Consider the following 20,576-nt stretch of genomic DNA (forward strand, 5'->3'; position numbering starts at 1 on the left):
CAGGCGTGAAAGCCGTACTCTTCGTGTCTGTGAGAGTGAACGTGAATGTTCGGGGAGGGGGTTCTAAGGGGGAGAGGCAAGTAGAGATAACAGCAGTTGTCAGTGTGGTTTCATTTCACGCTGCGGGGTCTGCCGATCACATCAACTGCCTATTCAGCACAGAGAACCAATCCACGGAAACTCTGACTTAAGCACAACAGTTTTATTAAGATTGTTACACCTGCGGCGGGGCAGCAATAACAGATTTGCTGACCTGACGTGAACCAGAGATGCTATCAAACGACAATAATGCTCACGACGACCGCAGATGAATAAAAGGAGACGATCAAACGAATGATAAAACCCCAGGCATGCTGTAACATGGGCTGTAGCACAAACATAAACAATTCAACTGTCTAATTTACTCAATCGGTCTGTGAGAGGCTGAGGGAAAACAGCCGAGCAGAGGATGTAACATGGGTCGTAATAGGGATAAGTACAATTCCTGCTCATGGAATGATGATGAACTAGATTCAAGAGGCCGCCCAGTGAATTACAGGTATTATTATTGCCAGAGGAGCCCCTACCTCTCTTCCTCAGCCCCCTCCTCCCTTCCTCACTTACACCTCCCTCCTCCATCTTCCCTTCTTTCATGTCCAGATAAGAAGCGGCCCACACTGATCCGACTGTGATTCGCGCAGCAGAAATGCGTCCCCATGGGAAAATCACGGTGCGGAAGAATAGCTGACACAAGAGATGAGATTCTGTTTTGCTGCCCATATTTTTGCCTGCAAGATCAAACAGATAGGATTTTTCCTCCTGCATGAAAACGCACTCATGATCATCAGCTCGCTTTTCAAAGCACAACTAGGAATAACAGATAAATGGGTGGAAGTGGAAATTTGTTTAGAGGGCTGTATACAGTATGTTTTATATAAACAAACAGTACACACTTGACACATGCCCCCATCGAGGTAATTGCAGGCACTAAATGCGTGAAAACTCCCAACTGCAGAGAAATACCCAGTCTCATGATTGTCTCGTTGCAATAACAATAATTACATTCCCAACTGCAGCTCCAGTCATGAATCCTATTACAACTCCTGTGGATTTTTGGTTGTTTTTTTTAAAACTGAGGCTGAGCTCCAATCTTTCTTTGCTCTCTTGTACCTTCTGCTTTCAGTCAACACTACCAGTCAACTTGCATTAAAAACAGTTTTTCCCAAATGACAGCATATAGCCACCTCTGTCCCCCCCCCCCCCCCCATGTTATTGCATTAGTTCAACGAGAGAAAGAAAATCCACAAATTCATCAACAACTGGAATGGCAGTCACTAAGGACAGTACCTTTAAATTGAATCAAGCTGCACCAAATTGCACACACTCATGGATATCAGTCCTCTGAAGGTGCCTTTAAGATCAATGATTATTCCCTGGGAAATCTCACAATGTTAAAGAAAGAGAAAAAATTAACTGGATGCACCGCTTTGTCGAGATCCAGCCTACAATTTTCTTTCTTGGCACATGCCCCATCTTTCCAATAAGTTTCACTGAAAACTGTTCAGTTATTTTTGAGTAATCCTGCTGACAAACGAACTAACAAACCAAAGGACAGAAGCACAAACATAGTGTCCATGCATAATCATATGATTAATTGATTAAGTGTTTGGATGACACATAACCAGTGCATCCAGTTTTGAGAAGTTGCATAATAAACGAAATGGGCTGTAAGTGTGTCATTATAATGTGAAACTAATCATTAAGAACACACCTATTATTTAATGTGTTTTAAAACACACCCATATCTGGATGATATAACAACCCTATCATAGGAAGGAAAAGGTAACTAAATTATGCCTTGTTGTGAAGTCGGCCTTTATGAATTTCTAAAAAGCTGTGAAAAAGCCGTCTTCAAAAACTGACCATCTCTGCTCTGAGGACACCACTGTGAAGGGGTCTGTTGTAGTTCTTGAGACTCCGTGGGGTTTTATGGCTGAGAGATTGGAAGACAGGGTGTTCAACAACAGTTGCCTTGGTGATTAACAAGTCACTCTTACCGGCAAAGAAAAAGCCACAGTTTAAAAAAAAAACAAAAAAAAAACACAGACATGACATCTCAGCTAGTGTTTGTCTAGAGGCATGTGGCAGAATCTGAAACAAGGCTGATTTTATTGGGAGGAGACCAAAATATTGGGTTTTTGGTACGACGAGGTAGATTGTAAAATGAATGCAGCAAAAATGATGAGAAAACCTGCAGCAGTTTGACGGAAAAACTGGGACTTTAAAGACTAAGTGATACCTTGAGTCCACAGATAGGATGAAAGCTGCACAGGAATGCCCCAAACACAACAATGAATTAGCACAAGGACTTTAAACCTGCAGTTTATGAGGCTTCAAACCGCCTGTGCACTTTTGTAATAGGTCTATATGTGCCATTACAGACCTGCAACCATATGCATAAGCTCTTTTTTCACTGCCAGGCTCTAGCTACAACTAAATATTAACTTAAAGTTGATGATTACTTCAATCAAATCTTTGGTCCAATATTTGCACAGCGTAGCTTTTGGTTTGTTACAGAGGTAATCTAGGGATACGAAGAGTTGTGAGATAGTGACAGCTTATGTGCTCGTCCTAACACTCAACCTTTGTAATGTGGATAGATGCTGCGTTCACAAACCAACAGATTGATTGTCTTTTACATGGCTGTATTTATTGGAAAAATTACATCATGTGTCTCTTTAATAGTTACATTTGAAAAATATTCAGTGACAGCTATAGTAGCAGATCAGGAGCTGGTGCCAAGAAAAGGCTCGCTGTCAGTTGTGTAGCTATGGTTCGGCTACGGAGTCAGATCACACAAAATGCAAAATATATAAAAACAAAACAAATAAACAAAACAGAGTTACAGTTGTAAATAATATAATGTACGTCAAGGTGTACTTCAATTCATAAAAGGCACAAGGCCAAATATTGTCTCAACTCCCAAACTGATCATCTCTGAAAAAGTTCTCCAAGCAAGAAAATAATGGCAGCCATAGCTCTTCAAAAACATGTCCACAATCGTATTGTAAGAGTTTATCACTCTAGAGAGTCTTTTGATATTTGGTCCAAAGAACATCATAAAAGTTGGAGCAAGGGAGTCAGAGCATTCTTAAGGGTTCAGTGTGTAAGATTTAGGTGAAAGAGAAGGTGTCAGGAATTGAATATAAAATAATCCTAGTGATTATTTCACTAGTGTGCAAACATTAATTAATTGTTATTTTCTTTACCCTAAAATGAGCCCTTAATATTTAAATACTTTGTATTTACATCGGTAGCGGGTACCTTCTATGGAGGCCACCATGTTTTTTACGGTAGTCCAAACTGGACAAACTAATCAACTTTTGAGTTTTTATGACAACTGAAGGCTGCTACAGGTTCTCTCTCATGTTTGGGGAAAATCACTCACCTTTATTTTGAGATACGGGCGTCGTTATCGAATGATTTGGATTCAAACTACTTTATTCAATCCAAACATTGTTGTTTAAATTGCTTATAAAATTCAACAAAGGAATGGTGTATACTTTTTTAGGGTTTGTAATGCTACCTGCTGCTTAGTCACCTCATGTTCTCTAGAATAAACACGGCTCTGCCATAGCTTACCGTTATCCCTTTCTCAGCTTTAGTCTTTTCTCTGCCATTGCTCCAGACTCAGTCTATTTCAGCCCTCTTGCCTACAAGCGCTCAAACTTTTCCTATATCCGAGCTGCTTTCCCCTCCTCTGTTGTCATCCTGGACCAGAGGGTGAGGCATGTGCAGGTGTCATGGAGCTGACAGGTCTATCAGGCTTCTGTCTACTGTGCTGGCTCTTCCCATTTCCCCTCTTCACTGCAGACTCTACAGCTGCTGTGCATCTTACCGTGACACCACACACACACTCACATTATTTTACAGAAGGGGGTAGCTGAATATTGTCCACAGGGTCAAACCTTCATTGTGCTGCATGCATTCCACAATGCAGCATCATACACACAAACCTCAATTTCTCATGTATATTTGTGGATATGCGTGTCACGGACTCTGAGACGTGGTGTGTTATACCCACGTAAAATCTAAAATCTGCTTCCTGCCACCCATCCATAACCGGCCAGCAGCTGCCAAAGCCAGTGCAGTTCAGGCACACGCCGTCACCATAAACCCTATGCAACACATTTTTCATTTGATACGCCTCACAGCCATTTGCTCAGTCACAAGCACTCATGTTCGCTCTCTCTCTCACACGCACGCACACACACGCTGGTGCTGGTAGTGTGTTTTATCTCCTGCTAGCTGTAACAGGTGTGCTGAAGGAAGTGGGGGGGGGGTAGTAAGCTGATCCAGCCATGAAGAACCACTCCTTCTCCACTCATACCAAAACATCCCCAGCAGCTCCAGCTTCCAATCAGTGTGGCAGATCAATACACCCTGGCCTCAGGATATGAGTCTCTAAAGGTAACTAGAGGCACCCAGGGAGAGGCGAGCCTGCATTGATCACAAAGGGTTAATGAGACCTGCTGGATATGCTTTTTTGGTCACTGGAAATGCCTGAATCAGTCTGTTAATTGATACAAATTGGTAGCGCACACACATGCAACTTGACTGCTGCTGAGGATTTAATATGACTATTCCACAGATCATGGCCTTGTGTTTTGTCAGTATACGCAGAGGTGAGGTATGACTATAGCTCCTCAGTCAGAGGAGAACACGGTGCAACAATACACCAGCGAAGGCTGAACGAGACAACTAAAAAGAAAGCAAACTGATGAATCTTTAATTTGAAAATACTGCGTACGATAAGGTTCAGGATGCCATGACATCTTTGCTCAAGTATCAATTATTCAGCATCGCCTTTTCTAACCCTTTAATTATACATCAATGTTAGAATAACAAAGACCAGGGACACTCACTATGTTTCCTGCTGACAAAAGCCATGACAATGAAACCGGATGGGAGAACTTTAGCCTTTGGCTGAGGGTTGAAAGAAGGCAGAAGCAAAAAAATAAAGGCCTTCAGGCTGCTTTCCTCTGCTGTCGAGCTGTCATTTATGATGTGTCCGCCTCACCCACTATGTGATCAGAGATCAGAGGGTTAACTGAAACTCTGGCCTATAGCCCTGTGCTTACATTATTCAACAGCTTGTTACAACAGCCTGCTCCCTGATCTCACACACTGGGAGACAGAGCTGGAAACTCCAGGGAGGGAATGCTGGGGACGAAAAGCCAGATTAGGGAAAAGGGGGATGACAGAGAGGCAGCGAGGCCGGAGAGAAGAAAAACAGCAGAGAATGAGGGGTGGACCTGAGAGATGTGGGAAAAAAGGTAACATGAGGGGAAAAAAAGGGAGGGGGGACTCTGGGATGAAAAGAGGTATTGAGAAAAGAGAAGGATGAGAAAGTGGTGAAAGACAGTGAGAGAGCAGTTGACATCAGTGGAGGGCTGCCCATCCAAATCTGCCAGTTGCCAGGGGAGACCGATCAGAACCACTAAATGTGGACGTTTAACCCTACATACATAATTTGTGAGCTCACCTCCACATTTTGTCTGAGGGGAGCAGAGGTTTTCAAACAATATCTGAAACGTTTTATATCTGGGCTTTTCACGGCACAGTGCAGAAAATGCCATTGTCCATTTATCTCCATTATGATGAAACATAATAGTGACAGAAGGAGTTTTGTGCTTTTCTATCAAAAAAGTTCCAAATCCATTCCTTTCTTACACTCCTCGTTGTCACTCAGAGAGACGCATGCATATATATATTGACGGGTTGAGAGCTCCAACAGGTAACATCTGTATCCAGCAGCTTTGTACTCTTCTGAAACAGTGTTAAAATAAACACATGTGCACGATAACAAAGCAAAACAACATCCATCAGATGAGCACTCAACTGACAGCGACCATGTTTTTGTGGGCACCCTGTTTATAGTCCTAGACTCACGCCGCCGCTCAGTGAGCGGGCTCCTTTGTTCATTAATTGATTGGCCTTGCCTGCTGGGCCTCAGTAACTAGGTTACACAGATCCATGAAAAGAAGAGGATTGCCCCCCCTCCGGTGAAAGGCGGATGGATAGACGACTCCAGGGGAGAAATCCGACTGTTAATATAACTAATGGAGTGAGGACGAGAGTAACTTTATTGAAATCACCCTCATCTAATTTGAGCAAGCAGCTGATGAGAGCAATAGAGGAAGGCTGGATGCCATTATGTAAGGGGTGATGTCACCGTTGCATCAAGTCAATGGGTGAGACTGCTGAAAGGTGAAGTGATGGCTGAGAGAGAGAGAGAGAATGATGCTCATTATCCAGGTGTCACAGTTAAGATTTCTGTTGCAGTCACATCGACATCAGCAACAAAGGAAGGAGTGTTTTCCTAAAATAATGGAGGCATGTTAGAGAGGGTGCTGGGGTTGTTGAGAACATCACTCTCAGGTCACAGAGACGTTTGCTTCTTGTACCATGTCACTGCCTTCAGATGTGAAATATGTCTGGAAAATTTGTTCTTGACATTCTCCAGGGTTCCTTTTTTCCATATAAGAAGAATACAGCGGGAGAACCTCCAGGTCAGAAGCGGGACCAACAACACGAGAGTCTCCGGAAGATTCAGGCGAAGGTTTGCAGGACATGATTCCACAGTGGAAATCATGTCTTTTTGCCTATAGCCCATTGAAACCAGTGTTGGCCCTTAAAGTCAAAATCTCCTGAATCTTTGTCTTTCCAAGTTGACATCTTCTTCGCCATCTTCTACGTATATGGAACCTCTATTCCATCTGGTTTTTGTTCACATCCAACAAAAACGAAACCATGACCACCAACGAGCATCTTCTTAAAACAAGAGGTTGAAGTTGGGACCGTTTAGCGGAGGCCCATGTTAAAATGGACTGGATGTTTATTTACCAATAAGCAATGCATATGGATTCAAACAAGGTTAAATAAAATTGCCCCAGCTAAAGGACCACCATGATTCTGACTTAAGATTTACAGAGGCATTACAAGCTCCTTGCAAAGAGTAAACATCTTGCCCAGCTTTATGACTCCTCCAATAACAGAGACGGAGACATGCTGTGCCCACCCTGTCTACACAGGCCACAACAGCTGAACCAACGGATCTGTATCTGCCCCGCATAACTCAAGTTTCGAGCACACAGCGTATCCCTCAGGTGACAGCAATGAGCCCTCTTTACAAACAGAGATGGACGCAGGCAGGCAGGGTGGTGGGCAATGTGTGCTTTTGCCGGTCAATAAGGGGGAGGAGCACTGTGTTGGTATCTTTGGCAATAGGTCAGAATCCAACACAAAATCAAACATGGCCTCAGGCAGCCTTTTAAAAAAAACTTCCAGAGTGTGACTCTGCAGAAATTTCTGCTGGCATAGTACTTCTTAACCCAAGTGGTGTGTGACAGCTCGCAACATAATCTTAATATATTATTTGATCTACCCGCCCCTGAGCGATGGAGGAGTCATAATGCATTACGAGCTCCAGTGGGGCTCGAGACCCTGAGTGGCAGAACAGTTTGACCACTCCTCACAAGAGACGACTCTGCAGGTCACACGAGGATACCGCCGTGGAGATGAGGTTAATATTTCTGTCACCAGTAGCTGGAGGGAGCGAGACAAGAGGAAGAGGAGTAAAGGAGCAAAAATGAAAAGGAAATCAAAAGCATTACACTTGTATTCCTTTAGACTTTTAATTACTCAGCAAACTGCAATGTAAAAGCAGTCCACCTCCTCCCGTCCGCCCCCTCCCTCTAATGGTGTTGTCTTTAAAACCTTTATCACTAATTCATTACTTCTGATTTTCCAGCAGCAAGGGCTGAAGCTTTGTCTACAGTCTAATTGAGAGCCAGTGGCTTCAGGCTCTAATCAGTCAAACCTACTAACAGCTTTCCTCAGGGGAGGATGAAGTCAAAAACAGCATTATTGTATCAGTAGGCCATTTGTGATGTTTGCAACTTCAAATTACTTTAATTTCAGACTCTCCCAGATGGTGATTTGTGAGAGCGTAAAATGTCAGGCAGTAATGAAGGTTGAGGTTCCCCCCACTTGTCTCTTGCAAGGAAGTGGATGTTGTCATTATGCAGCGCGACATTCAAAAAATAGGCTGTGTATTGATGTTTTTGAAGTAACTTTCACAATCCGTTCACTCAATTAGAGAAAGCAATTTTCTTTCTTTTTTTTTGCACATTATGTCCCGCTCCCTCTCGCTTCGCCCCCAGCGCTCCCCTCACACGAGGAATCATACACAAGTCTAATTAGCTGTGTCGTGTCCCTTGATGACGCCGCCATTTCCTTGCGCTGGGAAGATTAAACACTGCAACACTAATATCAACCTCCACATCACCACAATTAGGTGAAGAGTGAAATGTGAGGAATGTCGTGACTTGTCACCCCGGCTTCACTGGGGCACACAGACAGACAGACAGACTTCAGCATTTGCAGGTTGGGGAGGCATTCAGCAGGTGTACATGGCAACCTAGAGTGTCGCCATGGTTAGACGTTGTTCTAGATAATACAATATGGCTGGGTTTATTGTTGGGTGTGGACTTTATAAAAAAGAGCCCAAAGGCCATGCTCAATCAAAGTCAGACTCCTGTTTTCTTCACTTGGCTTGTACCAGGTCAAGATGACTATCAATTATTAAAAAACTACTCTAAGGTTTTAAATAAAATGGCAGGTTTGTGGGCCCACGGTAATAATAGCTCATCCATACTGAGATGTTTCATTCAATTTTGCAAAGTACTGATAACCTTTGTTGAGGTGTATGAATGTTTTAGACCTTTGCACTGAACCTAAGTGATTAGATTAGCCATTCAGTGAAAACCCAGCATCATAAGGTGAAAGCTACCCATAGCTGATACCAGTGGAATGAGAATATGTGAGGTTTATGAAATAAACCTTGCTTTTGACCTAGGCTACTTCAGACATGAACGTTGTTTTTTATGTGTGAACACAGCAGGATTGTACACGTAACATCATCACGCCTCACGAAATTCTCTGGACATTTTTCTGACATTTTACTAGGGGGCTGTTATAACTGACACAGACATCTGCGTTATCACATACGACCTCCGACAAACTTCAGGAAAATGAAGACAGTTCAGAGCATGTCTGAAAGCAGCCTGAGAGTCAGAAGTGAGTTTTTAGGTGGATATCAAATCAAAGAATGCCATGTTGATCCTTCTATGTCAACAAAGTTCTCCACAAGTCATCTCAAGAGGCAAATGCTTAAGAAAGTCAGGAGAGAGAGCATCCATACAGTTTAACATGGAGCCTGCTGAAGACAACCCATTGTTTCAAATTGTTTCCAGATGCTCTGTGCTTTAAACCGTTGCATTTTCTGGCCACGATTTGTCATTCTTTCAGTCAATCTTGGGGCTTTCTATTAGTTCCCATCAGCCAAGACACCACCCAGTGCAGTGTCAGTGAGCAAGTGAACTTCTGCGACCTTACAGTGACTATTTTCTCTTTTGTTACAAGAAATCATTTGACAACTTCTCTTTATTTTAATCAGTGAACACAACTAAGCTCTGACACACAAACTAAGACAAACCCACAATCCCCCATGGTCCTCATGCTGTTTAATAAACAGCTTGTTTGTGCCAAGAATACATTTCTTGAAGAACAGTGAGTGTTTGTCATTCCATGGAATATTTTTTTGGGCAGGTTAATCTTCAAAAATTACATATGAGGCTCAGAATCGAAAATCTACTAAACAGATGGACAATGTTCCACCATGATCAACATGATATATTACAAAACATGGCCAGTTGCACTAATGACGTCATTAATTAAAAAGGCACAATTTCTCATGTAAATCTAAACTGGAGAACAGCAGCCTCATCATTAAAACTCAAACACTGAAGTGGAACCTGCCATAACTCATTCATTAACGAGACATACACTGAACAGCAACACAGCCTGACCTGTTAATATTCAGTGATGGTGTTTTGTTTGCATCAGTGTATTAGCAGCTTGAGTAATGAGTTGATTGATTATTTAATTTCAAAGCATTTTTCAATGAAAATTGTCAAACTTGCAGATTTGCTATATCCAGCCTTTTAATTGTGAAACTTTTCTGTGTCTCTGAGAGTAGTATATTCAAGATCAGCTTACTAATGTGGCGAAAAATGTCACACCTTCATTTGCTCCAGTTCGCGTTCACATTGTACTTTTTAAAGTGGACCAAACCACCTGGACAACATCACACAGTTACAACAGCTGCTCGTTTGGGGCGGTATTGCCCGAAACCACCACTGACCAGGAAGAAAAAAAAGCATGAGGAAGAAGAAAACCCTGCTCATCGATTGGCCAGGACCTCTCTTTGGTTCACATCCTCTCTTGATCGCTGTATAGTCCGTTTGCGGTTCCCACTGTTCCGCACCAGGATTCACTTGCAAGTGGACCAAGACCCCAATTTTCAAGCGGACCAGGGATCGAATGAGGGTTCACACCACTCCAAACGAACCGAGCCATCTGTGGAAGTGGACCAGGATTAGTTTAAAGCGGACTAAGTAGCGCCAGTGTGAAAGCACCCTTAATATAAAGTTTGTTTCTTCAAGCACCAAATATGTAAGCAACAGAACGCTACATCAGCAACATGAAGTCCTGCCATGTACTGTGATTGTGTTGAAAATAACTGTATCAACCTTCAAAAATTGTTGTTGCTTGCTCCCAGTGTGATGTTTTCATTTATACCTTCAGACCACCTTAAAAAGGTTCCCTTACAGAAAAAAACTCTTCTTCACTGCACGAAGAATTGACAGGGACAGGGAGACAAGGATATCCTTAAGATCGGATATGCTGTCAACTGACATTAGAGCACACAGCAGATATTTACAGCTTTCTGGAAACATCTGTAGGCTCGTAAAGGACTGTCAGGCAGGCAGGGTAAACAACATGCTTACTAGCATCTCACACCCCCATGCTAACCAGGCCTGTCAATCACATGAATCAAGCAAGAGGCTGCGATTCAGATGTGGATGAAAGAAGCTGGTACAACAGCCTGGCATGCAGCTCCGCCGCATGACAGAAACTGCGGCAATTAATTGCAAAAGAAAAAAGTAGAGATTTTAAGACTGAAAGACACAAAGAAAAACACAACAAATGTTCGGCTAATTGAGATGTTTTGCTCAAAGAACTTCAACTGATCATTTGCTGATCGCTCAACTAGCAAGTTCAAAAGTATGTAAGACAAGAAGGAGAAAAACAGAGAGATGAGAAATCTGCCACTAAATAGACACATAAAGAGCAGAGAAGAAAGCACGCAAAGTGGGAAACAAGAGAGCAGAAACAGAGAAAGCCAAACAAAAGACAACAGAACATAGACGGTACACTGTGGAGTCGAGCACAACACACTGGAACAGGCTGTAATTGTGTTGTGCGGGACTGACCCCAGCGCATCCCAGCAGGCATTGCATGATGAATGGGCCTGGCGATGACTACATCCCACATCCCTCCACCTCCTCCTCACATGCTCTTTTCTCTCCCTCTCCTCTCTGTCGCCACTATTAGCCCTCCTTCTGTCCCTCCCTTCGCTCCCCTCCTTTCCCCAAAACCCCACTCTTTTCAGCTGCTGCAATCCCACAAGATTAATTTGCATTCAGTGCACTTAGTCCACGTATTGTGTTCTGACACAATGACATATTACAGTGCACAGCACACCTATTAAACATATAGTCTAGCTTGAGGGACAATGCTTTTTTTTCTAAGATGGTTATAATCAAGTACAAATGTAGAGCAAGAAGCATGATAGAAGCAGACGCAGGGTAGGTCTTGATCAGTTCTGAACACAGAGAGGCACTGACACACGAGTCACAGCGGAATCATTACAGGAACAGTTAGATAACCTTGATTAATGATTCACTAGACCCAAACTAATAAACTGGGTCAGACTGTGTTAGCAGTGGTAGAAAGAGCAAGGAGACCTTCAGGTTAGACTGCTTGAGAAGGAATAGCAGCAGTGAGAGCGATATGGGGGGAAGAGGGCGAGAAAAAGAAAATTAAAAAGAGGAGGGGAAAAAAGCGATAGAGGTGTTGGTGTTATTCCGCGATAGACCCTGAGGAGAGAGACAGTAATGCATGGGAAATGGGCTTTTTCCTCCAGCTTTCTTTGCTCCTGTCGTCTTTCTCTGTCGTGCCCATGTCCAAGGGGTGCAAAAGAAGGAGACCAAATTTAATTTGCTACACCGTCTCTAGCCATCACCCTTTGTGCCTGGGGGCAAAAGAAATGGATTCTGGAATTTTAAAAGCTCAGTGAAATAAAGAAATAAAACAGGGCACTCATGGAAAGGCATCAGAGACAATAGCACAGGGGGTGGTGGAAAGAAATGAGAGCAGAGTTGGAGGAGAGCAGTATGTGGGGAGGGAGGGGAGCGTTATGTATGCCAGATATTAACTGTATGCTGATCATAAACCAGCTCAGAGGCTGGGCCATCTGGGGAGGCCACAGGGTTACTAAAACAATCAGATTAAGGTGCTGATAGCAGCCACTGCTGCCAGTACGACGTCCAAACATGGAGGTGGCTGAGGGGTTAACAACCCATTACCTCACTCGGCTGAGATCCCTAGGGAGACACAGTATGGGGTTGTGGTAGCGGAGTGCGAGTCTTCCTCAGAGCCCAAAGCGCACCTTCGGGCTGTTAGTCAACAAAGCAGAGCTCAGCAGAGTGACATCAGCACAGAGCTGAGGCCTGTGTGCCGGAGGAGAGTGGGAAACCAGGGTGTAGAGGATGAAGACTGAGGAGGCAGTGGACTATGTGGGAGTCACATTACCCCCCTCCAGCTCTTCTCTACCTGTCACATAAGCACTTTGAGGACTCAACAGTGAAGCCAGAGACTTGACAACTTCAAACGCCTGCTTTGCTGAGGAAGATCAGAGGCAGCAGAGGGATAAAGGAAGAAAGAGGAATCTAAAAAAGCATCAGACTTGCTCAATGTGTAGCCTCAACATTGTGTTGTGGGATTTCTTGAATTCCATTATCAGATTTTGTCAAAACGAACTCAAATTCACCCACTGTAGAAGAAAAAAAGAGGGGGCCTCTGACCAGTTCCATTGAGAACCAATGAGCTCTGGGCGGACTAAAGCAGAGAGTTGGGGGGCCATTACGGAGAGAAAACAAACACAGACTTCTGGCCAGCCACACACAGTGCGGCCCAGACACCTGTGTCCCATTCACCAAACACATCCGGCCACTTAACACTGCACCGAGGGGGTAGGGTGTTGTTTGTGTTTGCAGGCTTGCACATCCCACTATGGTTTCTTTAGTTTTGCTTCTTTACCCAAACAACCTCTGAGTGTCTCTGCATGGACCAAATGCTTGCGGCTGTGGCAAGTCCCACTGAGAGCAGCCAGCCGTTACACCACCTGACCACCACAACTGACCCCTTTTGAAGCGGCACCCACCCTCTGAATAAAACTGTTCAAGAACTGGCAAAATAAAGCTCATTCGTCCTGCTATCATTTGCAGTCTCCAGCCCACCTCCTGTCTAGGTGCCCCAGCTGCATTTGGACTGACCTCCAGGTTGCCAACACCTGTCCTGCACAGCCAGCCGCGCGCGCACACACACACTCACCTCTCTACCACCCAGGATAGATGAGAGACAGCAGGCTGGGCAGACACTGCACCGCCTCGGATCAGTGGAGGGGGATACACTTGGAGCTGCCAGCAGCTAAAACTCGGGTCAGCACCATTACAGTTCTTTCCACCTCAGCAATCCAAAATGGAGAAGTATGCCATCAGCTGTGGTCAGTTTGCTACGGTGGATTCACAACGCCTCCATGCAATTTAATGAATTGAAATAGAGATGACCCAGAACCCTGGAGATGCATTCATAGTTTCCACCCAAAGATTAAGTTAGAAAGGCAGGCAGAGCTGTTTAGATGTTGAGGATGTTCACATGCCACAATGCTTTGTTTGCAGTGAAGCCAAATGCACTCACAGATGGGAGCAGAGTGGGCACCAGATGACTTTCTGTGTTGTGCTGGCCTGGTCTACTTTGGGGCTAAGAGACAGGGGAGAGAGGGTAGAGCGCAGGGGCACTGGACACCAGATGCCCTGCTAAAGTTTACTCAGCTCTGTTGTCCTGGTGGAATGCCATAACAGCCCAGCTCTGCTCTCCAGCATCAGGACAGAGAACAGGAGGAGCGTGTCACAGACGGGTTTCTTTTTTGTAATGTATCGTCGTCCTGGATAACAACAGCCTCTGTGATCATGAGCTAAAGAAAACCTGGAACGTCTATGTGACCTTATGTATGCGCTCACTCGCCAATCATGACATGTACTGCAAACACAACCTTTAGCCGGTAAACACTGAACATGGGTTTCCTGACAGCATCAGGTTCACAGCTGTGATCTTGTTTAAGCATCGGGAGGAAAAGTCACACACTGCAAGCAAAGGCCACTGTTGCTAAGAGAAGGAAGGACACAACCATACAGTTAGTAGTTACATTCAACTAATATAAATGTAATAGAACACCTCGAGGTGAATGTAACATCATTATGTATTACATTATACAACTAAGTGTAGTCCTCATGTACCATCATCATTATACAAGAATCAAATCTTTCAGGTTCAGAAATATATGATATTTTACTCAGTAAAACTAGTATCAGCCCCTAAAAATCCACATCAGTCTGGCTTTAAAGAGCAAAATATCCACTGTTGTTATTCTTGTTATTCAGATTTATGTGCAAAATTGAGGAATTTGTTTTCTTGAATAGAATGTGTTACTAAGATATAAACATGCAAACAATTTACATTTCCACTTAAGTCTGCTGTATACTACAACACTGTATACAACTTGAGGCATGTGTGAGTGAAGGTGTACACGCAACAGTTCTACAGAAGTTATCTGTGGTGTAGTCAGACCAAGTGGCAGCCGCCAGACAACTGGGTAAACATACTGATCCCCCCCCCTCTCCGCTCACCACCTGTCTGCCCTCAATGCTCATACGGAGCTTTTAGCACCATGCCATAGGTCCAGGGATGTTCGGCTAATGTCCAACAGTTCAACAGATGGACAGTAACTTACACTGGCAGAACAGCCTTCATCACAGATTTCCTTTTTCAAGTGATAATTCAAAACTCTGACACCAATGCAACATGCTCAGAGTTTCTCAGTAGAAATACAGTGCATGTCTCAAAGCAACACTGAGGCAGCAAACACACGTATTACTACCTGGAGTCTGGAAAAGAGGCCTCTGAATCACTAAATGGACAGAGGGGATTAAAAAAAATCTACATATCAGATGACTGATAGCACTTATGATGAGGATGGGGTTAGAATATCCTGCAGTGAAGTGGTGCGTTCCCATTATTGCATCTCTCCATCTCTGAAAATGGCTTCATTAACAGACCAGTGCTGAGAGCTCCCTCGCCGAGCGTATGAGCGTGCCGTACCCCGAGGGTCCGCCGGAATGGCTGAGGTGAAGTCCATTAACACCCGACAGCTTGTTTTTTGACCACTAAATAAAACAGGGTATTTTTTTCCTGTGGCAGCAGCAGCAGTATAAATAGCTTTTAGCTCATGGGTTAGGGAGGACATATTTCTAGGGTTGGAAAATCCACGAGGAAAATTGGACCCACAGATTTGGCTGCTGATACTGTTTCGTCGCAGGTGTTGGTCTAGAAACGGGCAAATCTGTAAAATCTCAGGGCCGATGAAGGATCATGCCCCAAGAAAACAGCTTCATGTCTCAACTTGTCTAGAGCCAAGCCCAGCAGGATCTAATGACTTTTTTTGGTTATTCATCATCAGCAGGCATTTAAGTGTCTTAGATTGTATTATTCAGTAAAATATATGGGCCTAATCAGAGCACAACAGATAATAATGACAAAAAAGGGTTTTCCTACTGCATCATTCATTACAACTTGTTAATGATCAGAGTTTTTACTTCAGTGTTTAAAACGATGTAAATCTTTGTTTCTAAATGGTAGTAAGGGGAGAGTGGGTTGTCTTCTACAAGGGATAAATCCATATCACACATAACCCGTCCTGCTCCTCTGATATACTTCCCGATCCCTCCAGGCAACCAGAGTGGGCTACCTCTGAGCCTATGACATAGCTCTTACTTTCCCAGCACTTATGCTCCAATCATGTGTCACCTGATGAAACACTACACCCTAGTCACCATTATTCGTCTGGATACAGGAGCCTCTGGAATGTATCAGATTCCTGCCTCAGGGGGTGAGCACCTTGGAAACATGGTCCTACCTCCACCAGTGGCTAGCCTCAGCAGCTACCCCCTCTCTCTCTCTCTTCGTCCACCTTTCCATTCGGCAGAATTCCACTAGAGGCCTGCTTGATTTACGCCGCCTCATTGCCCATCTAACATGTGCTCACATTTTTGATGTACATCTCACAATAGCAGGACATTTGAGGGACATTTTGGAGCTCAGTGACTGTTTTGCAGCAGCCTGCTGGTCCCAGCTAAAGCAAAGATCACATTAAACGCTACCCTTTTGCCCCTAACCACTGTTGATGCTGTGTCATACCTCTATCAATGCTTGAGAGTAAGCACCAGAGCTCAACCAGAAATTTAAATTGAAAAGTATTTTGTCCTATCTCCCCTCGCCAGAGAGCAACAGTTATGGTACACAGTACTCAGGGCTGTAGTATTGAGTATCTGTGAGTCACTGGCCTGCGTAATTCAGTCTTGGGAATTATGACAGTGGAAAATCATTTCCCTGGGCTGGGGATAGGAGGCCATGGCTAATCGTTCAGTAATCTGATCTGCCTGCATACTGTAGCATTCAGCCGAGCCGCTAGCCTAGCCAGCCAGTCACACATGTGGACACCCCCGGAGCCTGCCAACTATCTGATGGAGGCTAGTACTATTCAAAAACAACTCTCCAGGTTTTCCTGAGGATTACAGATGCTATCTGATAATTTGCTAATACTCAGCTGTGCTGTGCTGTATAGAATGTATTTACTATGCTGCTGCGCTCCAATATCCCTCACGATAGCACAGCCTAAGCCAAAAAATGCCACAGCCACATTCCAGGCAGAAAACGGTACCTCAGTACAAACTTAATACTTTTACATGCCGCAATGGTACAATCTGCCTCTTGCCTTCTGGCATATTAATCCCAAAAATTTGACTTAATCAGGAAACAACAGAGTTTGCTGGTTAAACAGCAGGTTATTTTGGGTCCACATGCCATTGTAGATTCCAGTGTCTAGTGGAACCAGTGTTTTTTGTCGTAGTGTAAGAAAGAGAAGAACCATAGGGAGCAGAACTGTGTCACAAAGCAGTGCTTATACCCAACAGAGAGGGTACGGGGAGGGGATGCTGAGTTTTGGAAAGATGCCTGGTTTCAGCCCCACTCCAGAGTGAGGTCTAACACCCCCCTACACACACACACACACGCGCACGCACGCGCGCTACAAGGGGCACTGACATGGAAAAATAAAAGAGCCGACATGTGTTGGCCACTGCAGTTTCCCAACAGTTGTCTTGTTTGGCATTAAATGTGACGGTATAGTTGCTGCAGTACAGTTAAATGAGAAAGGAGATACGAAGCAGTAAAGCAGTTGAAGCTATTGCTGACAACCAACCACCTTCCCTCTTACTCCCCCTCCATTCAAACCTAAAACCTAAAATGATGAATTGTCTGTGATCATGTCTCATTCTGATAAATGGCCAAACACCGCTCAGTGACATGATCTGTCATACACAGCATTTTATCTACCTCTATGTGTAGGCATTGTAACCCAGTAGCAGCATTTAACAGGCATATCTAAGTGTTGAGATGCTGATATACGATCAAATGGCTGCGGCAGCAGTGGCAGCCTTCGTCAACTGGAAGCGCTACATCACAGCGTGTTTGGCAGCCAGTGGGAGCAGTCAGATGGAGGGTTAGAACAACCAGACAAACAGTTGGCACGGATAAATAAAACTCTTAAGGTTCAGCTCTCCGCAAATTTGACAAACACATGACAGCACGGCGGACACTCTTAATTTTAAATCAAATCTGCAAATGGAATAAGCCCTGCATTTTTCTGCGTGTGAATACAGGATGGAACATGTGATAAACAACACATGGCTTGGGAGCAGCAAAAAAATGTGAAGCACTGGTGAAATTAATCTCATGATACAAAAGCAGAGGGACAGCATTTTTCACTTACAAGAATGTGTTGTGCAGCCGAGGCGAAATGCAGGGAAAGTCCTTACGACTTTGCCAAACACATTCTGAGCGTGAGTCATTCTCCTTGAGTAATCTCTTACTCACATAGGTGCACGCTTGCACCATGTACACCCCGAGGCAACAGATTTCAGGCAGGTCTGGACTGTCCCCCCCCCCCCCCCCCCTTCTTTTTTTCCTTCAGACCAAGTCAAGTGTTTATAACATTTAATAGACTCAGCTGTGGTAGTGGGGGCAGACGTTGCTCTGTTTTAGACCACAAAGCAGTCTCATACAGTAAAGAATAGACGCTGTGTGACTGGTGCATTGTGCAACAGCCACCAATACACACAGAAAACTATTAGAACTGAAGCATCTTTTCAGACAGCGCCTCCCAATCTGTGAATGAAAATCTAAATTGAACAACATTGTTAAGTCGGCATTATCTTTTTGTTTTTCTTTATATGGCTTGAGAAAGATTGTTATGAAATCCTATGAGCAGTATCAGTAATAATCAGTGTGCAGAGGATCCCTACACATAGTAATCTGATGAACCATGTGTCATAACACAGCTTGTCATCATCACCGCTGATAATTAACCCAAGTTCCCAGAAGTGATTTGGACAAAGTAATGTCAGGGGCAGTGCACGGAGCATTCCCGTGGGGATCTTTTGTCCAGCTCTGTCAAGTGCACTGCTGTTGGATCGGGTGGCAGACAGTCCCATCGACCTTTCATTACAATCTGACCAGAAAAAATCGTTTGGCCTCATCATCGCTGGTAGAAAAACATTTGGAGGGTAGATTGCTTCATGGCTGCAGAATAGTCGAAGCTAACTTGAGGCGAGGATTTCTCCACATAGCAGCCGCTGCTCCGAAGTTACACAAACAAGTTAGTCCCTGGTACCGGGGCTGCTACACGGGATCCGGCCGGATCAAGGAATTCAGATATTAACCCACAGAGCCGAGCCGCCGGACATGGCTCTATCCTGGGTACAAACTTCGACATGATAACGCTAGCCCCCTCTACCTCTCCCTCCGTGCTGCCTTAATGGAGCCGGGAGCCGCAGCGAGCCTCCGCCACACACCGTCTGGGCTTTATGCTTCCAGCCAGGGGCAGAGTCAGGCCGAGAAACTGGCCTCTTTCGTCTGCGCTAGACAGCGCTCACTAGCCGGGCCTGGGAGAGCGAGCGAGCGGCGGGGCTCTCGGTGTTGGGTCGTGTATCGAGCGTTGCTTGGGGGGAAAAAAACCAAGCGGACCACACTCGTGTTGTGTTCGGTGTAACTCACCTTGTCCGGGCCGAGGAGTGTTCGGGACAACGCGGGCCGCTTGTGCAGGACGCGGGGCTGGAGCTCACCGAGCGCATGTCGTCGTCTCGGTTCGCTGTCGGCCGTGATGTGGAAGCGGCGCAGCGGAGTCGACTGGGAGAAGCAGGGAAATCTGAGAGTGCCCCTCTCTTTCTGCAGCTCCTGGCACCGGCAGTGGCCCATAACTGTCGACAGGAGGCGCCAGCACAGCGCATTTATGACTGATACGCGCACACATGCGAGCGTGCACCACACACACAACTCCACAAAGAAACGTGTGGTGGGTCTGTGCAGGGTTTTAATGCTCTGAAGCTTATCAGTTTACCTTGCGAGTTATTTCTGTACATGCAGAATTCAATTGTGCTGTGATTACAGAGAAAGTTTATTATTCCTGTCTCTTATAGGAACAGCAACTCACCACATCACACAGACTGCACAGTTTGATCCCTTCCAAAATGTTGTTGTCACATTTTTGTTTATCTTTATTGTATTTTAAATTTAAAAAATGATATCTTTAGTTTTATATGTTACATTTCATTTTTGCTCTGTTTTTACTTTTTTCAAATACACTTACATCTGCTGTTCCATAAGTTTACACACTATGTTAATCTAATGCAAAACATTGTATAGCTTCACTTATTTATCTTTCAGTACAGTTACTTGTGTCTTTCAATCACCTTATACTTAGAGTGTATTGTCAGTATCATATTAGCACACATTTCTTTACAGTGACTCATATTGACCTTTTATTATTCTTATGCCCTTGTGTTTGACTGTTTTATGTGCTGCTGGATGCCTAAATTTCCCTTGGGATCAATAAAATATCTATCTATTTATCTATCTATCTATCTCTCTCAATATTTATCTATCTCTCTGGACTATTTGTAGGCTTTAACCAGTTGTGGACACATTGTCTAATATCAAAATCACCCTAATATTCCCTTAGGAAATGTTATATCTCTTTGTATTCTATAATTGTGGTCTTATAATACTCACGGACTGCTACTTTTCCTCCGGAGAAATTAAATTTTCCTCTGATACAGTTTTACTGAATATTTTAATCATCTTTAGAGGTTAATACACAATATTGAATATGTCAAAATATAACAATATTTATGATGATTATTATTGCCACAAAAAACGAACAACAAACATAGTTA

The 20,576-nt window shown here is 44.1% G+C and overlaps 1 protein-coding gene across 2 annotated transcripts in view; it reads right to left on the bottom strand.

Annotated features, from left to right (window-relative positions):
* ndst1a (N-deacetylase/N-sulfotransferase (heparan glucosaminyl) 1a) overlaps nt 1–19,606 on the bottom strand; it is a 41,152-nt gene extending 21,546 nt beyond the window's left edge. Inside the window, exons 1-2 of one of the 2 annotated variants that reach the window (XM_069531531.1) lie at nt 19,399–19,571; nt 10,304–10,461 (exon numbers count right to left, since the gene is read on the bottom strand). The gene's annotated coding sequence lies outside the window, so the exon portion shown is untranslated. Of the gene's footprint in view, nt 1–10,303; nt 10,462–19,398 lie in introns of both variants that reach the window. The other variant, XM_020081116.2, reaches the window with a different exon arrangement.
* Between the last annotated feature and the right edge of the window lie 970 nt (nt 19,607–20,576).

The sequence above is a fragment of the Paralichthys olivaceus genome, chromosome 9 (genome assembly GCF_024713975.1).
Source record: "Paralichthys olivaceus isolate ysfri-2021 chromosome 9, ASM2471397v2, whole genome shotgun sequence".
Lineage (NCBI taxonomy): Eukaryota > Metazoa > Chordata > Actinopteri > Pleuronectiformes > Paralichthyidae > Paralichthys > Paralichthys olivaceus.